The sequence below is a fragment of the Haemaphysalis longicornis genome, unplaced genomic scaffold (genome assembly GCF_048455015.1).
Source record: "Haemaphysalis longicornis isolate Haplotype H1 unplaced genomic scaffold, Haemaphysalis longicornis Haplotype H1 scaffold_5, whole genome shotgun sequence".
NCBI classification, from domain to species: domain Eukaryota; kingdom Metazoa; phylum Arthropoda; class Arachnida; order Ixodida; family Ixodidae; genus Haemaphysalis; species Haemaphysalis longicornis.
In genome coordinates, this window is record NW_027526385.1 from 4,782,902 (window position 1) to 4,797,347 (window position 14,446).

Genomic DNA, 14,446 nt, shown 5'->3' on the forward strand with positions numbered 1-14,446 from the left:
ATAAATTCCTAAATTGTTGATTCTGGTGTGTGCTATGACACTCTTTTGACAAATGCATGAGCAAAAATGTAGAGTGGTTTATTTTAGGCGCACACACCATTCCCTATTTGTCGACTGCTTCGTTGGTGGCCGTACCTGAAAAAAAAAAAGAAAAAGCGCCCATACTGAGAACTGCTCAAAGTCCCTTCATTACATAAAACAAGAGAAATAAAAACAATTTTTAGAACAAATAGGCTTTTCAATTCCAAGCAAGAAATGGTAGGCGAAAATACTGGCTCTTCTTGGCTGGACGTCGCAGGCCACCAGTCTTCAATACTCAAATCGGAACTAGGCCAGAATTTTCAAAACATAAAACCAAAAGTGGTCATGATCAAATCAGTGGGGCTGGGCTGTTACTATTCGTTCGAAATGTTGCTAAACAGAAATTGCTGCAGTGGGTCAACTCACGGAAGTAAAAGTAAAAGCAGGAGTGCGGTGGAACTCTCGGCGAAAGCATTTCATTTCTAGTGATACCAATGAGCAGCAAGTGTGGGCGCAGGTTTAGTCTGACGTTTCCAAACACTTCGGGGTGCATGCAGTTTACCACGCTTTTCTTAGCGTCACCAATATTTCACAATTTAGCTACTCACATTTCTCCTTCTCTTTCAAAAAAAAAATGGAATGAAGAAAGTACCTGGTGTTTACATAATTTGAAGCGCAACAAAAAACACGGACCTCGCTTGTTTACTGTCTTGTCTACTCGGTCTTTGTACTCTGCATGTCTTCTGCTCTAGTCCGCTCTGCTCTTTCTAATCTACTCTGCCTGTCTTGTCTTCGCTGTATTCATCATCCGTGTTTTTTTGTTGCGCTTCATATCATGGCAACTATTCACCAACTAGCCCAGCAAGGAGTGCTTCTCAGCTACTTCTTGTTTAGTGTGCGTGGGGCTAAACCCGAAGAATAAATTTAACACTACAGGGATGTACAAAATTAGCCACGTATCGACTTGCGTCGCTGCAAATGTCGCCGGAAGAAGCTAATCTTCTGCCGCTACAGCCACCACGTGAATCCCTTCTCTTTCTCTCGCCCCCCTCCGTCCCCCCCCCCCCCCCCCCCCGATGATCTCTTCTTTCTTGCAACGCCCATGATTACTACAATGGAAGGATGCCCAATTAATTACGATTTTCCAGAATTCGCCCTACTCGCGCGCCAGCTCTTCCGAAAACGTGCGTCTCAGGAGTGCTTTTAACGGGTTGATTTTGCTTTCGCGGTCGTATAAATTAAGCCAAAGTTCATTCACAATTAAAAGAACGCCGCGCTATTTATTGTGCACTTCTCTTCAAATAAGCCTGCCACCTCTTTTAGCACTGAACAACGCGATGTGTATGAAACATTGCAGCGGTTCTACCGGTTAGAACGTTCTTGCCTACATGCATTTTCAGTTCAAGCATTTCATCACCAATGTTTTGGTCGAACAATAAGTGGTGGAATGGAGTGGCAAACACACAAGCGTAATTTGGAGAGAATGTACGGCAAGCAAATTATAATACGGAAAATTGGCTATAAACGAATTAGATAACCTGGAAATAGGAAGATCGTGTTGCGTCCGCTGGGATAAGCTGACTTTTGGAAGTTGTTTTGGGTGGTTTTGGAGGGAATTTCGGAGAGTTGCGTGGCTAGGGAATTCTTGCGACGTGTGACTGTTTGGCCAGTTCGACGTTAAGTGTTCCGCATGGTGTGTGCACTGAGCTCAAAGCAAAACGTTAGAGGACGTCTTGTTTACATGTCATGTGAAGGCAACATTTTCTGAGCTTGAAAACTTTTTGAAGCTTGTTTCGAAGCATTGGATAAGCTTCAAAAATAACTTTGGAATAAGTACTCGTCCAAACTATGACTTGGCGGTCGTTCTAATATGTGTTGGCGAATTTCTATAGTGGCGAAATCGTCGTACGGTGTTGAAGAAAGGAATAAAGGTAAAGGAAAGGCAGGAATGTCAACCAGGATGTGGCCTAGTTTGCTATCCTACACGTGGGGAAGGGAAACAATGGGAAATAAAGATGAAAACAGTAAAAGAAGGGGAAAGTTAGGACAGAGCGTAAAGTGGTGTGGCCAGCGTTACGACACTATAGGCGATAGAATTCGCTGACTTCATAGAGAATACCCGCCGCGGTGGCTCAGTGGCTAAGGCGTTGCGCTGCTGAGCACGAAGTCGCGGGTTCGATTCCCGGCCGCGGCGGCCGCTTTTCTGATGGAGGCGAAAAGCAAAAACGCCCGTGTGTACGAGATTTCGGCGCACGTTAAAGATCCCCAGGTGGTCAAAATTAATCCGGAGCCCTCCACTACGGCGCGCCTCATCGCCTGCGTTGCGTCGGCGCGTTAAACCCTACAATCAATCGACTTCATAGAGAATAGTCTTTTGCGCTGCAGTCTTTTGTGCAAGTTCGTTGTTTTTAGGAAGCACTGGGGCCCTCAGGGCGTTTATTTGGTTCTGTTTTTTGGCCTCAGCCAATAAACGGTTGAGCCTTTTCAGAAATTGAACGTTTTTTAGAACTTGTCATGATTTCTAGCCCCGAATGCGGGTTTTGTACCCTGTCGGTTGTAAGACCTGTTTTGTAATTTTTTTATTTGCTATTTAAGGCGGTACCGTTATTAATCCCAGTCACCGCGCCCCAATATGCGGTTTCTAAGAAATTCTCTTTTCTATTATCGGACAGGAGGACTCACAAATATTTTGGCGTTGGGGTAGCACAAGTAGATCGATCGCCTAAAGCAAGCGTTGTATCCAAATTGTCTTGAAACCGTCTTACAATGACCATAGCATTTGAGGTGGATAGTTTTTCCAGGTATGCCGCCCCGAGAACTTTGAGAGAATTTGTCTAAGGCTAAACTAAATTTCCCTGCCTTCACGTTATATTTGATAGGGTTATTCACTACATCCGCAGCTTTAGGACTTCTGCACGCTGGATTCGTTACTACCACAAGATGGTGAACGGACCGATCCCTGTAAAGTTTCCGTGTCAGAAGGAGACTCTAAATGCTGACTTTTTATACGGGTTGTCCAATTATTATTTCGTATATGTACTTCACACGAACCATCAGGACAAATCGCCAGTTTGGTTCATAATGAACGCAATCTCGTTGTAATGGCATTCATGTCAGTATGAAAATTTCGAAGCAAACTTGCCCTGATTAAACTGGATATTGTCACGCAATGTAGATTGAGTCTAGGGTCTTGTAGAAAGAACGCTGATTGGAGCGCACGTGGGCTTCAGAATGAACTGAGAAAACAGGCATCCAGGGAGCAGTCAATAAAATGACACGCACAGTGCAGCGTCGGCGCATTGAATACCACGGCGTTCGTTTCCGGCCCATTTATTGCGAGTGCTGCCGTTTATGGAAGCATCACATTATATCGAGAACATTGTCGATCAAACAATACCCGTCTGGACTATAAACCCCAAACTTTTTTCCCAATCTAACAAGAATGCCAGCGCGGACTACAAAAAAAAATAAAACTCGCACTTCGCTTGAAACATTGAATTATATAGCTGATCGCGGCCAGATGCTAGAAGCAAAACATAGATAAACAAATCAGGAGGCATGGTCTTCCCGCAGTACTGTACAAAACGCCTGACATATTTTTGCAAGAGCGGAAGTTTGGGCGAGCGGTGGTGGGAACCGCGAACTCATGGCGAGGACAAGACAACAAAATGAAAACGAAGATGACACGAAGCTCGTGTCATTTTTGTTTTCGATTTTTTCTCTTCACCCTGTCGTTAGTTCGCGCTTCCCACCCCCACGACATATTTTCGCCTGACCACTGCAGCCACTGCAGCCACTGCAATGTGTAGTGGTGCATCGAGTTGAATGTGAGCGCATCGCTTTAATGACCACCGGTACTTACTAGACTGGCGACCTTGTTTTCGTACCACCCTTATAATTACAGTGTTAACGTTGGGCCATCGGACATTTGAAGGTTTGTCAATTTTAACAACGAAGGTGTTCTTGGTCGAGGCCTTCACGGGGCGAAGCGTGGCAACGCAGCCGCCTTGATGTGGAGAGGGCTTCGGTTAGCGAGGAGGTAGCAACCGTCAGGCACAGGTGTGGCATAGTGGGGAGAGAGGGAGCGGACGCCAAGAGCAGGTGGGCGGACCCAAAACGCGGGTGAGAGCAAGAGGGAAAAGCCAAGGAGAGGAGGAGAGGAGTCGGCCAATAGCCGAGCGCGTGTCCAATAGATGGTTTGAAGGAAAGCGCATTTATAGAAGAGTGCGTTTGGCCGTCGTTTCTGGAATGTGCTAGAAATGGTCAAGTCCCGCACCCTCCGAAAGAAGCTGCCGCCGCCAGGGGCACCAGTGAGAGTTCAAGCCAGAACAGAAATCGATCCGCTGGCTTTGAAAAGTTCTGTGAAGCTTAGCTTGCAATCGGGGATTGCCCGACAGCTTCGCTGTTCACATCAGAGTTCGCGACCTTAAGTCAGCGAAGCCGGTTTAGTTTTTAGGTATTTAGGGGCTAAAACAACTTAGTTCATGGACGGAACAAAGTCGCTGGAATTATCATCAAGAATAGTTCTTTGACGTAAAATAAGTATACATTTTGTCTTCACGTTTCTTTAAGCTTGAGAGATGACTGCTCATCAGATTAAAATTTTAAAATTTTTTTACGATTTTGCGGCCCTAGCAGCATGAGTGATGGTATCTGTACTTGCCTCCTTGGTGCTTGACTTGTGGCAAAACCTGCAGGGACACAGAAGAAACAACATGCGTAAGCACTTTTTTCTCTCTGAGTACTATGCCAGGCGTTTGATGATGTGCCCAACACCTAGATGCTTTTTGATCCCCCTATCGCTGCGCAAGGCAAAGCCATATACATTTTTTGGCACTTGCGCGTCTTAGGCTGCGTAAAGGTGTAAGTAGTCAGAGCAGGCATATAATTTGTGCTTGCTTATTGCCACGTGGCTTCCTTACTTTATGGAGTTTCGAACAAATGAATATATGTTGCCATGTACACAGTAAGGGGAAGGAATTCTGAAGAATAGTTTTCATTAAACAGTATTTATTATTGCTCCGCACAAAACTACAGACTTTTTATAAACATCTGATGATAAAATACTCCAATTTATACTTGTAACACACACGTGTTAAGGAAATGTTCAGGACAGGGTGAAGCACAGCGAACTAACGCGCGTTAAGGACATATTTCTAGAAATGAAGAAGAGGTCGCTGTGGGCAGGGCATGTATTGCGAAGGCAAGATAACCGTTGATTATTAAAGGTAACAGAGTGGATCCCTAAAGCAGACAAGCGTAGCAGGGGCGGCACAGAGTCAGATGGGCAGATGAGATAAAGACGTTTGCAGGAATAAATTGGTCGCAGTTAGCACAGGACTGGGATAATTGGAGATCCATGGGAGAGTCCCTTGCCCTGTGTGGGCGTAGATAGGCTGATGATGATGGTACTTGTAATATCTGATTCGAACATAGCAGATGTCAAGGAATGATTACCTCTATGAATAGTTTTGCGTGTTTCTCGCATATTTCAAGAAATTAAATATTCCATCTGAATAAATATGGTCACGGGGAACTGTTGATTTCGGTGGACTCTAATTCAATTATGTACAATTTGGTCCGCGAAACCAGTTGTGTACGAGCAGGCTTCTAAGTGAGTGTTTCATAAATTACTTCATTTAGAAGACCATGTTGCTTGGGGTGTTGGTTATGTTCTAGGAACATGAGAAGTAGCGCAAAAAAACGACAAACAAGAAAAACGACACGTACAGGACACGCACAGTAGCGCCTGTACCTGTGTCCTTTTTTCTGGGTCGTTTTTTTTTTGCGATAGTTATCATGTTCTTAGGTATTACGTTTTGTTTCCACACAAAGAAAATGTGTCACACCTCTTTCGAATGTTGTGGTTCAGAATAAAAAAACCATTTTCACCGACGCCTAAAGCATTATTGCCCAAACCATCATCTCTATATTAATTCGCGACTACAGTGTTCATATGAGAGAAAAGAGAAACGGGTGAGTCTCCGAAAAGATTATCAATGCTGTGGTGACTGAACTTGGATTCGATTAGTGCCGGAGGTTTTACTTGGCGAGCACACGAATTCAATCATCTGGCTATTGGTACAATTCCCTTCAAAGCCAACATAAAATCGAGGCCGCCAGTCATTACGAATAACGATTCAAGATAAGCGTCAGCGAGTTCACTGAGCACTTGTCATGGCAATGAAATGGACGTTTCACGGCCGAGCGAAAATACTGCTTTTTGAAAAGTTACACCGTTCGGTGGGCCGATTTATCAATGTTAGCTGTGCTTGTCAGCGTGATTTGGGCAATTAAAGCGTGGTTAATTCTTCCCGCAAAAGCAGACTTTCACTTTGGGCCTTCTATTCATTTTGATGTCACCTAGTCATTAAAAAATACACAATTTTCCCAAGATTTCCTGGCCTTTTACAATTAGAGTCGAGTACACTGTATACTGGAAATGCCGAAGGAAAAGTTATGTAATAATTTTATGTACCCCGTTCAGCACTTATTAGCAAGTTGGTGTTTACTGATACACGACGGCATCCGCAGAAGTTTTCTCGTACTCCTAGCATGCATAGCATTCCAGGAGAGCTGGAATGCACTGCTGCACTCCTAGTATGTTCTCCTAGCATGTACTCTGTGCTTTCGTTTTCATTTGGTGAACAAAACCTCCACCCAGTTTTTTGCCCCCGCCCCGTTCTTTTCAAACCGTCGTCTCGTAGCCATTTCCATGCTTAAGAACCGGCACCACCCAGGCGAGTATCCACGAGGAAGGAATGGCACCCATATACCAAATGTGGTTGAAGTACCAGAGGAAATCCTTTTTTTTGCGTTCTGCCGAAACGTTATACAGCATTTCATTGTTGATTCCCTCAACACCTCAAGAGCTCGTACACATGGTGTCCGTATGCACATCGTTTCGAACTCCGGAGCGTAAAAGGGGCATCCAGCACTGAGGAGAAACTGTAACTGTAAATAAGGTAACTGTAAAGGGAGTCCTCCATACAATGTCGATTATTTATTTATTTATTTATTTATTTATTTATTTATTTATTTATTTATTGGTTGATTGATTGCTTTTTTGTTTAACGCGCTGACGCAACGCAGGGGATGAGTCGCGCCGTAGTGCAAGGCTCAAGATTAATTTTGACCCCCTGGGGACCTTTAACGTGGGCCGAAATATCGTAACACAAGGGTGTTTTGTCGAAGCACATTGTCGAATCGAGTGCGTCCGCAAATTGTCAGCCAATTGGGAGGTCGTCACACCCTTCCGTAATGCCATGGCTGCGAGTGGCCTTATTCGACGTAACTTTCAAGACAAGTTCACGATCCGCCAAATTCAAGCCATTAGTGTGGATACACCTAACGAAAAGAGAAACGCAGCCCTTTGGAGCGCAGTAAAATGTTCATATAGCGCCTGATAGCGGAGTTTAGTATATTGAATGTGATACTCAGTGTTAGATCACCCTGTCTTCGCTTAAGCTTCGGCTTGTCTCTTCGCCTGGTGCCACACTCGTCTTTCAGCGTCAAGTTTGGCGCTGAGAAGTGGCACGGTAGGTTATAAAGCGCTGTTGCCTACAGGTTACACTCTGACATATCCTTGAGCAATCGCCTGATAGAACACTCAGCTCGTCTCTGTACGGTACATGCAGTTGACAACACGGGCAAATTTCACTTCGCTGAAATGAAAGCCAGGGGCTTTCACGAAGATTGGGAGATTGTCGCTGCCCACGCGGTCGTGTGCTGGGCAACTCTGTCTGTATATCCCTGGTATGGGGAGTGAGAACAATAGAGCTTGCCGGCGCAGGCGACCGGAAAAATGTGGGAGCCCCAGCATTCGCTACACACAGGTTCGAACAGGCGATGATGTTGAACGGATGTTTGCCCCTGGCGTCAGACTTTTAGGGGCGAAGCTCCTCTTGCTCGGGCCCTGTGCCGTCCCTCGTTGCTGCTGTATACCAAACGGCACATTAATGATGATTGTGACAGGATCCCCCTAGGGATTGGCCAACCAAACATTGGCCGAACAGGACAAAACGTTCAACGCCACAAAAGGAGAAGAGGAAAAAGAGGTTGTCGTTCTTCGCCTGCGAGCTCAAGACACGTACCGGGGGTACACGACACAAGACGCTCTGCAGAAGGCGATGGCCAAGGTGGTTAAAATATCACTAACCGAATTCGCCAACTTACCCATGGAGATTCTCATCGTCCAAAACAACCCCTACATAACCACCACAAACATCGACGTCGTCGACGGGCTTGTGAACGGAGCGGTGGAAAGCTTGTCGTGTCGAGCCTTTATATGATATGCGGGCGAATGTTTCACGGTTTCACCGATAAGCATTTTTGCTTCGCCCTTCTCATCATCATTCACTTCGTAGAGATGGCGGAATTTTTTGTCGCCCCACAGAAACTGATGAGCATTGAAATCCCCACCGATGATACTAGGGGAGTGACAGCGTTTGCGCAGGTCATTGCGCAGTACGGCGTTTGCGCACGACAGCGTTTGCGAAGGTCATTGCGGCAGCGAAGAAGGAGAAGCAAATCGGCCGTAGTCGTGGACTTACACCTTCGTGGTCGTCGTGAAGGTTGCCTACAGCTTAGCTACGTTCAGGTCGTACGCGTTGGTATGAGCGTCCTTCATTTTTTCCGCCTACTATCGTAAAAACCAACCCAACGGGCATTCCCAACTCAATAGACGCGGGGGTCCCGGTTATATACACAGATTTAGCCTCAAATGTAACTGCAGTTTTTTTGGCGCTAAACAACTAGAAGATGTATGACAAACGCCAGCTGTTCAGGACTTTCGAACGGTTAAGACTACATAAGCCGCTCGTATTTTAAAGCCTCCGTTTGGGTCCGTTATTTCGTAACGCCAAGGGGCTCTACTTGGGTTCGTTATTTCGCTGCGCCGCCTGATTCCGGCAGTGGCTTACATTGTGACATCGAACGAGCTGCGACAACAGGGCGGGCCTGTAAAGTGGCCGATCCTCGCTCCCTCGGGTTATGAAGCCGACGTCTATCCGATTGCTCCATTTCGACATATCCGCCGCGGTGGCTCAGTGGCTAAGGCGTTGTGCTGCTGAGCACGAGGACGCGGGTTAGATTCACGGCCGCGACGGGCGCTTTTCTGGTGGAGGCGAAAAGCAAAAGCGCCCGTGTGTACGAGACTTCGGCGCACGTTAGATCTCCAGGTGGTCAAAATTAAACTGAAACCCTCCACTATGGCGCGCCTCATCACCTGCGTTGCGTGGGTGCGTTAAACCCAACAATCAAATTTTTGACAGGGTCCAAGCTAACGGCAAGCAGCAGGTACCTATTCGCGCAGTGCACCCCAAACCCAAACGTGACGCCTACGGAATGCCCACCCGAAATTTTCTGTGGGTATTCTACAAAAGTGGTGCGTACCTCCAGAGTAGCACAAACTCGCAGTGGGAGATGGGCCAACCAAAGAATTCATCACGCAAAAGCTTCGTGTTCAACCATCGCCGTCGTTAGACGGAGGGGTAAATTAATTTTTCTCTGTAAGTCACATAGTTCTATAAGCATATCCGGCACTTGATTTGTTTGGTTTCGTCGTCATTCTTTGAGGGTTACTTTTAAATCACGATGAATACAAAAATCATTGATGCTTAACTTTAGCCTCGGCATCATGTGGAATACTTTACTGCAGGAACGCCCCAATATGAAACGACGCCACTTCGTTCAGTTGACTGGAAATGGCAAAATATTAGCCGTACAACCATGACTCGAGGCACGTGGGGTAACTTATCAGAGGAGACGATTATTGCTGACTTGCATTTTTATGTGTTAGGTTGACGATGGGTACGCTGGTTTAAAAAGACCGACATTTCATGACCGTCTCTGCCGGTTTTTTATATACACAAAACACTTAGCCATGAGGATCCATGAGGATCATGTGAATAGATAACAACGACCTCCAAATCACACCAAATTGTAGAATTGACAACTTACTGCACACAACGAGCAAAAGGAGGGCAGAAAGCACGGTAGATCTCATCTTGCGTGGTAAATGGCTTGCGTTTGGTCGGGCTTTAAAGTTTTATCTCAGACATAGCTCGAGAAGGTGGCTGACGCATATCCGGCCACTTATACTCCCAGCTTAATTACACAGGTGTCAGCTGAAAAGTACTCTCCGAGATTAAAAAAAAAAGATGATACAGGTGCGAACCAAGTTCTCTTTTATCGCTGGGAGACGTGGTTACGAGAAGCGCAGATGCTAGGAAAGGGCCGCCTCGTTTCGTCAGGAAGACCGAGCGCGTTTCTTCGAAAGCCTTGGATGGAAGTCCTGCTTGAGACCCACTGGCAACTACTGTGCACCCTTAAAAGTTTTGGCAGATTTATCACGGCGTAAATGCGACGTCACAAGCACTTGGCAGGCTAGTTTTCTTAGCTGTCATGCCATTTTTAACGTCACAGCACATTTCAGCCTGAGCATTTTAAACGAAGCTTGTGTAGTTGGGCTTCCGTATATTTTTCGCGTATACGAACAAAAACCCTCTAAAAGGGTTACCAGCGGACGAAGACGAGGGCACAAACGCTAGAAACGACAGGCGCTTCAGCGCTTTGTCCTGTCGTTTCTTGCGTTTGTGTTCTCTTCTATGTGCGCTGGTTACCCGTTTAATATGCATCGACAACTAGCCCAACAAGCCATCTTTGTGAAAAACTCACGCTCACGAGGCTACACGTGTCTTCGAAGCGCAAGCCGTTTCAAAGCACCAGGCGTTGAAAAACGGACGCTCAGGCTGTGTCCCCTCATGTTTCAAACAGCTTATGGTTTCGATGGTGACCGCGCAGCTATAGAGCGGACCGAGTCCTTCGTCTTCCTCACGAAACGAGCGCTTTACTGGAGCTCAGTAGTGGAACACGCCTGGAATGTGTCTAGAAAGCATTTATATAATTGATGCTGCTTAACTCAATGGGTACGTTATGTCGGCCCCGCGCCCGTTGGGCCGAGTACGGGACCGGCATAGAATAGAATTCCGTTAATTTTATTGTGCATACGCAAAAATGACTTGCAGCAAACCCAACTTCATCGCGAATGCTCAGCAGAAAGCGGGTGTAACGGTGTGTGTCCCCCTTGTGAATGAACACCGTCAACGATAAAGAGAAAATTTGCTCATACCTTTCCCTCAAGTTCTGTCTCCTCTATGTCGGGGTCTGAATAGTTTCGCTGCTCATTCCCCTTCACAAGATAATTTTTTGTGCTGGTTTACTAATACCGTACAGAGGCCAACCAGCGAGTACCGATTTATATAACTTCATGAGGAAAAATTGTGAACTAAATTATAACCGCATAAAACACCTAACTTGAAGCAAAAACACTGAACCAGACTCGCTGGTGTATTGCGTTGGCCCCGCAAGCATTACGAAGTTGCGCTTGACGCCAGAACTAATAAAGTTAGAACAATAATGGATCTTCAACTATTGTCTTTATATTAAAGCAGTGTTTATAGAAGCAAGCAATAATTACTCGCAGGAAAGCTCAGAATCGAAGGACCCCGACTTTATTAAAATTGCTGAGAGTTATTAGAAAAGCCTAATTTACTGTTAAACCAATTGCAAAAATTTGCGTTCGTGCGTGTGTGTGCGTGTCTGGGTGACGTGTGTGATGCGTGTGTTGGTGCGTGTGTTGGTGCGTGCGCTGCGCGTGTGTGAAGTGGCGCGCCTACCCTTGTGTGTGAGTACTGGGATGTGGGGACGCGCTGTTTACATAACGGCATGGCTTACTACGTATCCAGAGCTGCTGAAGTGGGAATTCAGGCATACACTCAACCGACCTGCCAAGCCTTTGAAGTGAGCACAATGGACTAGAATATTGCAGTAGTGACCAAAGCAGGGGAACTTTCAATCGGAGCCGAAAACCAAAAATCGGCGAGGGGCGCTGCCGTAGTATACTAGAGGGAAAAAAGTGTATTCCATACAGTCGCCGCCTGCCTCCAATCGTTTGTGAGTTCGAATCCGTGCACATCCCCGGAAAGTTTTTGGGTTATTTATTATATAAAACCGCACAAGTTCATATTACGATAAATACCCATCATCGGCTGTCGTAGAATTTGTTTGTACTACGAGGAAACTTGTGATGGCGGCAGAATATCGTGGTTTCGTTTTCCTATATACCTTTCTTGCCGTAAGCCCGCCACGGGAGCTCAGTGGCTAAGGCGTTGCGCTGCTAAGCACGAGGTCGCGGGTTCGATCCCCGGCCGCGGCGGCCGCTTTTCTGGTGTGAGAAGAAAAGCAAAAACGCCCGTTTGTACGAGATTTCTGCGCATGTTAAAGATCCCCAGGTGGTCGAAATTAATTTCGGAGCCCTCCACTACGCCGCGCCTCATCGCCTGCGTTGCGTCGGCGCGTTAAACCCTACAATCAGTCATCTTTCTTGCCGTACTGCTGAAAAGCCGTCTACTTGTATTATGGTTGTGGTCATTGAACTATATAAGTATAGTTCGCTATTCCCAAAGATCTAATCGCAAGAAAATGCCTAGAAACTCAGTTCTGAGAAGCTTTTCACTCGAGGTGGCCAGAATTTTGCTGTTGATTTAGGACTTTCTTGGTCTCTGGCATAAAAAAATGCTAATGGAGAGTACATGATTGCAGGTCACAGAACGTTTTCGGCGGTAACCCCCTATTGCCATTTCTTGTCCCATCCTTCAACCACGCATGCTCACCTGTCTAGATGGCAGTACCGCATGCATGAACAGGATGGCGTCGGGGTTGATCGGACAGCCACCTCACTCCACCTATCAATAACAACCACCAATAGGTATTTTTTGCAGAATCGAGTCTTCTCCTGTGTTCACCACAACGATAAGGCATTTCACAATGCTTCTTACAAGACAAAAATTAGTAAAACAATCGCAAAGCTATGTGGTTTACGCGTCCTCCACACCGAGGGTTTCTTTAAATTTGAACTGATTACTTCCTTTTTGTATTGTTTTTGTTGACTTTTTTCTAGTTATCACGCTCTGCACACTACTATTATTGAGTCCACCGGGAACACAATCTCTCGAACACCCTCTCAAAAGGTATTAAGTCACAGAAAAATCTGCATGCAGGGTGCTCGCCGCGATTATTGTTGCGGGATAACTGGAGGACTGGGATAAATCAAGAGCGAATTTTCTTCTGATCCTCCGTGACTGGGCCCTCCATGGACTCGGCCTTCACTCTTGTAATTCCTAGCCATTCTTTAAAATCAGGGGAGATAACCGTTCTGCTTCTTTCCATAAAGGAGTGCATTAGAACATGAGTTTGTGGACTAGGATCCGGTCGTCGTTATATCTTATTCTCGCCGGGTAAATGTTAACGACAAAATAGCCTCAACTGAAATATCTTTGTTTTTAGAATAACCAAACGTACTTGTATGAGAGCGTAAAATTAGAACGTAGGAGTGTAGGGCTGTTAACATCCCTAAATAGTTTAATTAAAAATTAACGTACCGACGGTAACAACAGATGAAAAAAATTGGCTGGCGAATACGATACTCCGTAATGCGAAATTTGGGTGCAGCATATCTGTCTTTACTGTGCAAAATATGTTCAGGCAAAGAGTTTCAGGCAGGCATATTAGTATCGTTACGAAAAACTTTTATTTGCAGCGGCTGACGAAGGACACAACCGTTTGCCTCACTCGCTGTTCAGCACTCACTCCTGAGTGCTGAGGCAGCACTCACTCGTGGGTTCTCTAGAGGGCAGCGATGGTGGGCCTCTGCGTCGGCAGCGCGAAGTACCTCTCAGAAAGGGACCACGACCCGCATCTTAGTAATCGCATAAAATTTATAGAGATGGGGAAGGTCGCATAGCCGTAGTTGGGGAAAGGGGAGATAGCGAACGCACATCATCGTCACGCGCACGCCCCCATCAAGTTTTCGCCAAGCGTCGCGCAGACGAGCGTCCCGTTCGTACTGCGTCCTAGCCAGTATCTGAAACTTCACTCTCCCCGACACTGCCGGAGAAGCGTCTCACGCCGCCACGGCAAACCGCCCTTTCCTCAAAATTTCGCCACAGTCTCCTCTTTTGCTTCCTTTCACTCATCGCTCTTCCCATCGTTCGTCGGTTACACTGCCATCACCGCCGCGAAATTCCAGATGCGGCCGTCAAAGGCTGCACCTAACAAATTTAGTGCCCTTCCAAGCTGTGAATAACGATCCCGTGTGAACCTGTACGGAGCCTACGCAGTACCGAAAACAAAACACGTTTGTTTGTAATTCGCGATTGAGTATACTTCCCAAGGAATTAGCAGAATGAAACTTGAAAACACTCGAGCTTCATTCTAGCGGCCAAACGTGGGGCTGTCTCTTTCGCTCCAGCGTCGTAGACATCTTACTGTTTGTGTAACACACCAACCAAATCCGCTAGACCACTGAGGGCACCGGTCAGGTGGCATTCGGTCGCTTGACGTCCACGTTTAAACCTCCCGACAG

General features: G+C 46.2%; 1 long non-coding RNA gene across 1 annotated transcript in view; it reads right to left on the minus strand.

Moving 5' to 3' along the window:
* The window catches only part of LOC144139024 (uncharacterized), a 36,654-nt gene extending 26,602 nt beyond the window's left edge, over positions 1–10,052 (minus strand). The window contains exons 1-2 of the long non-coding RNA XR_013316018.1: positions 9,982–10,052; positions 4,685–4,712 (exon numbers count right to left, since the gene is read on the minus strand). This is a non-coding gene — a long non-coding RNA (uncharacterized LOC144139024). The remainder of the gene's footprint in view (positions 1–4,684; positions 4,713–9,981) is intronic.
* Positions 10,053–14,446: the final 4,394 nt, after the last annotated feature.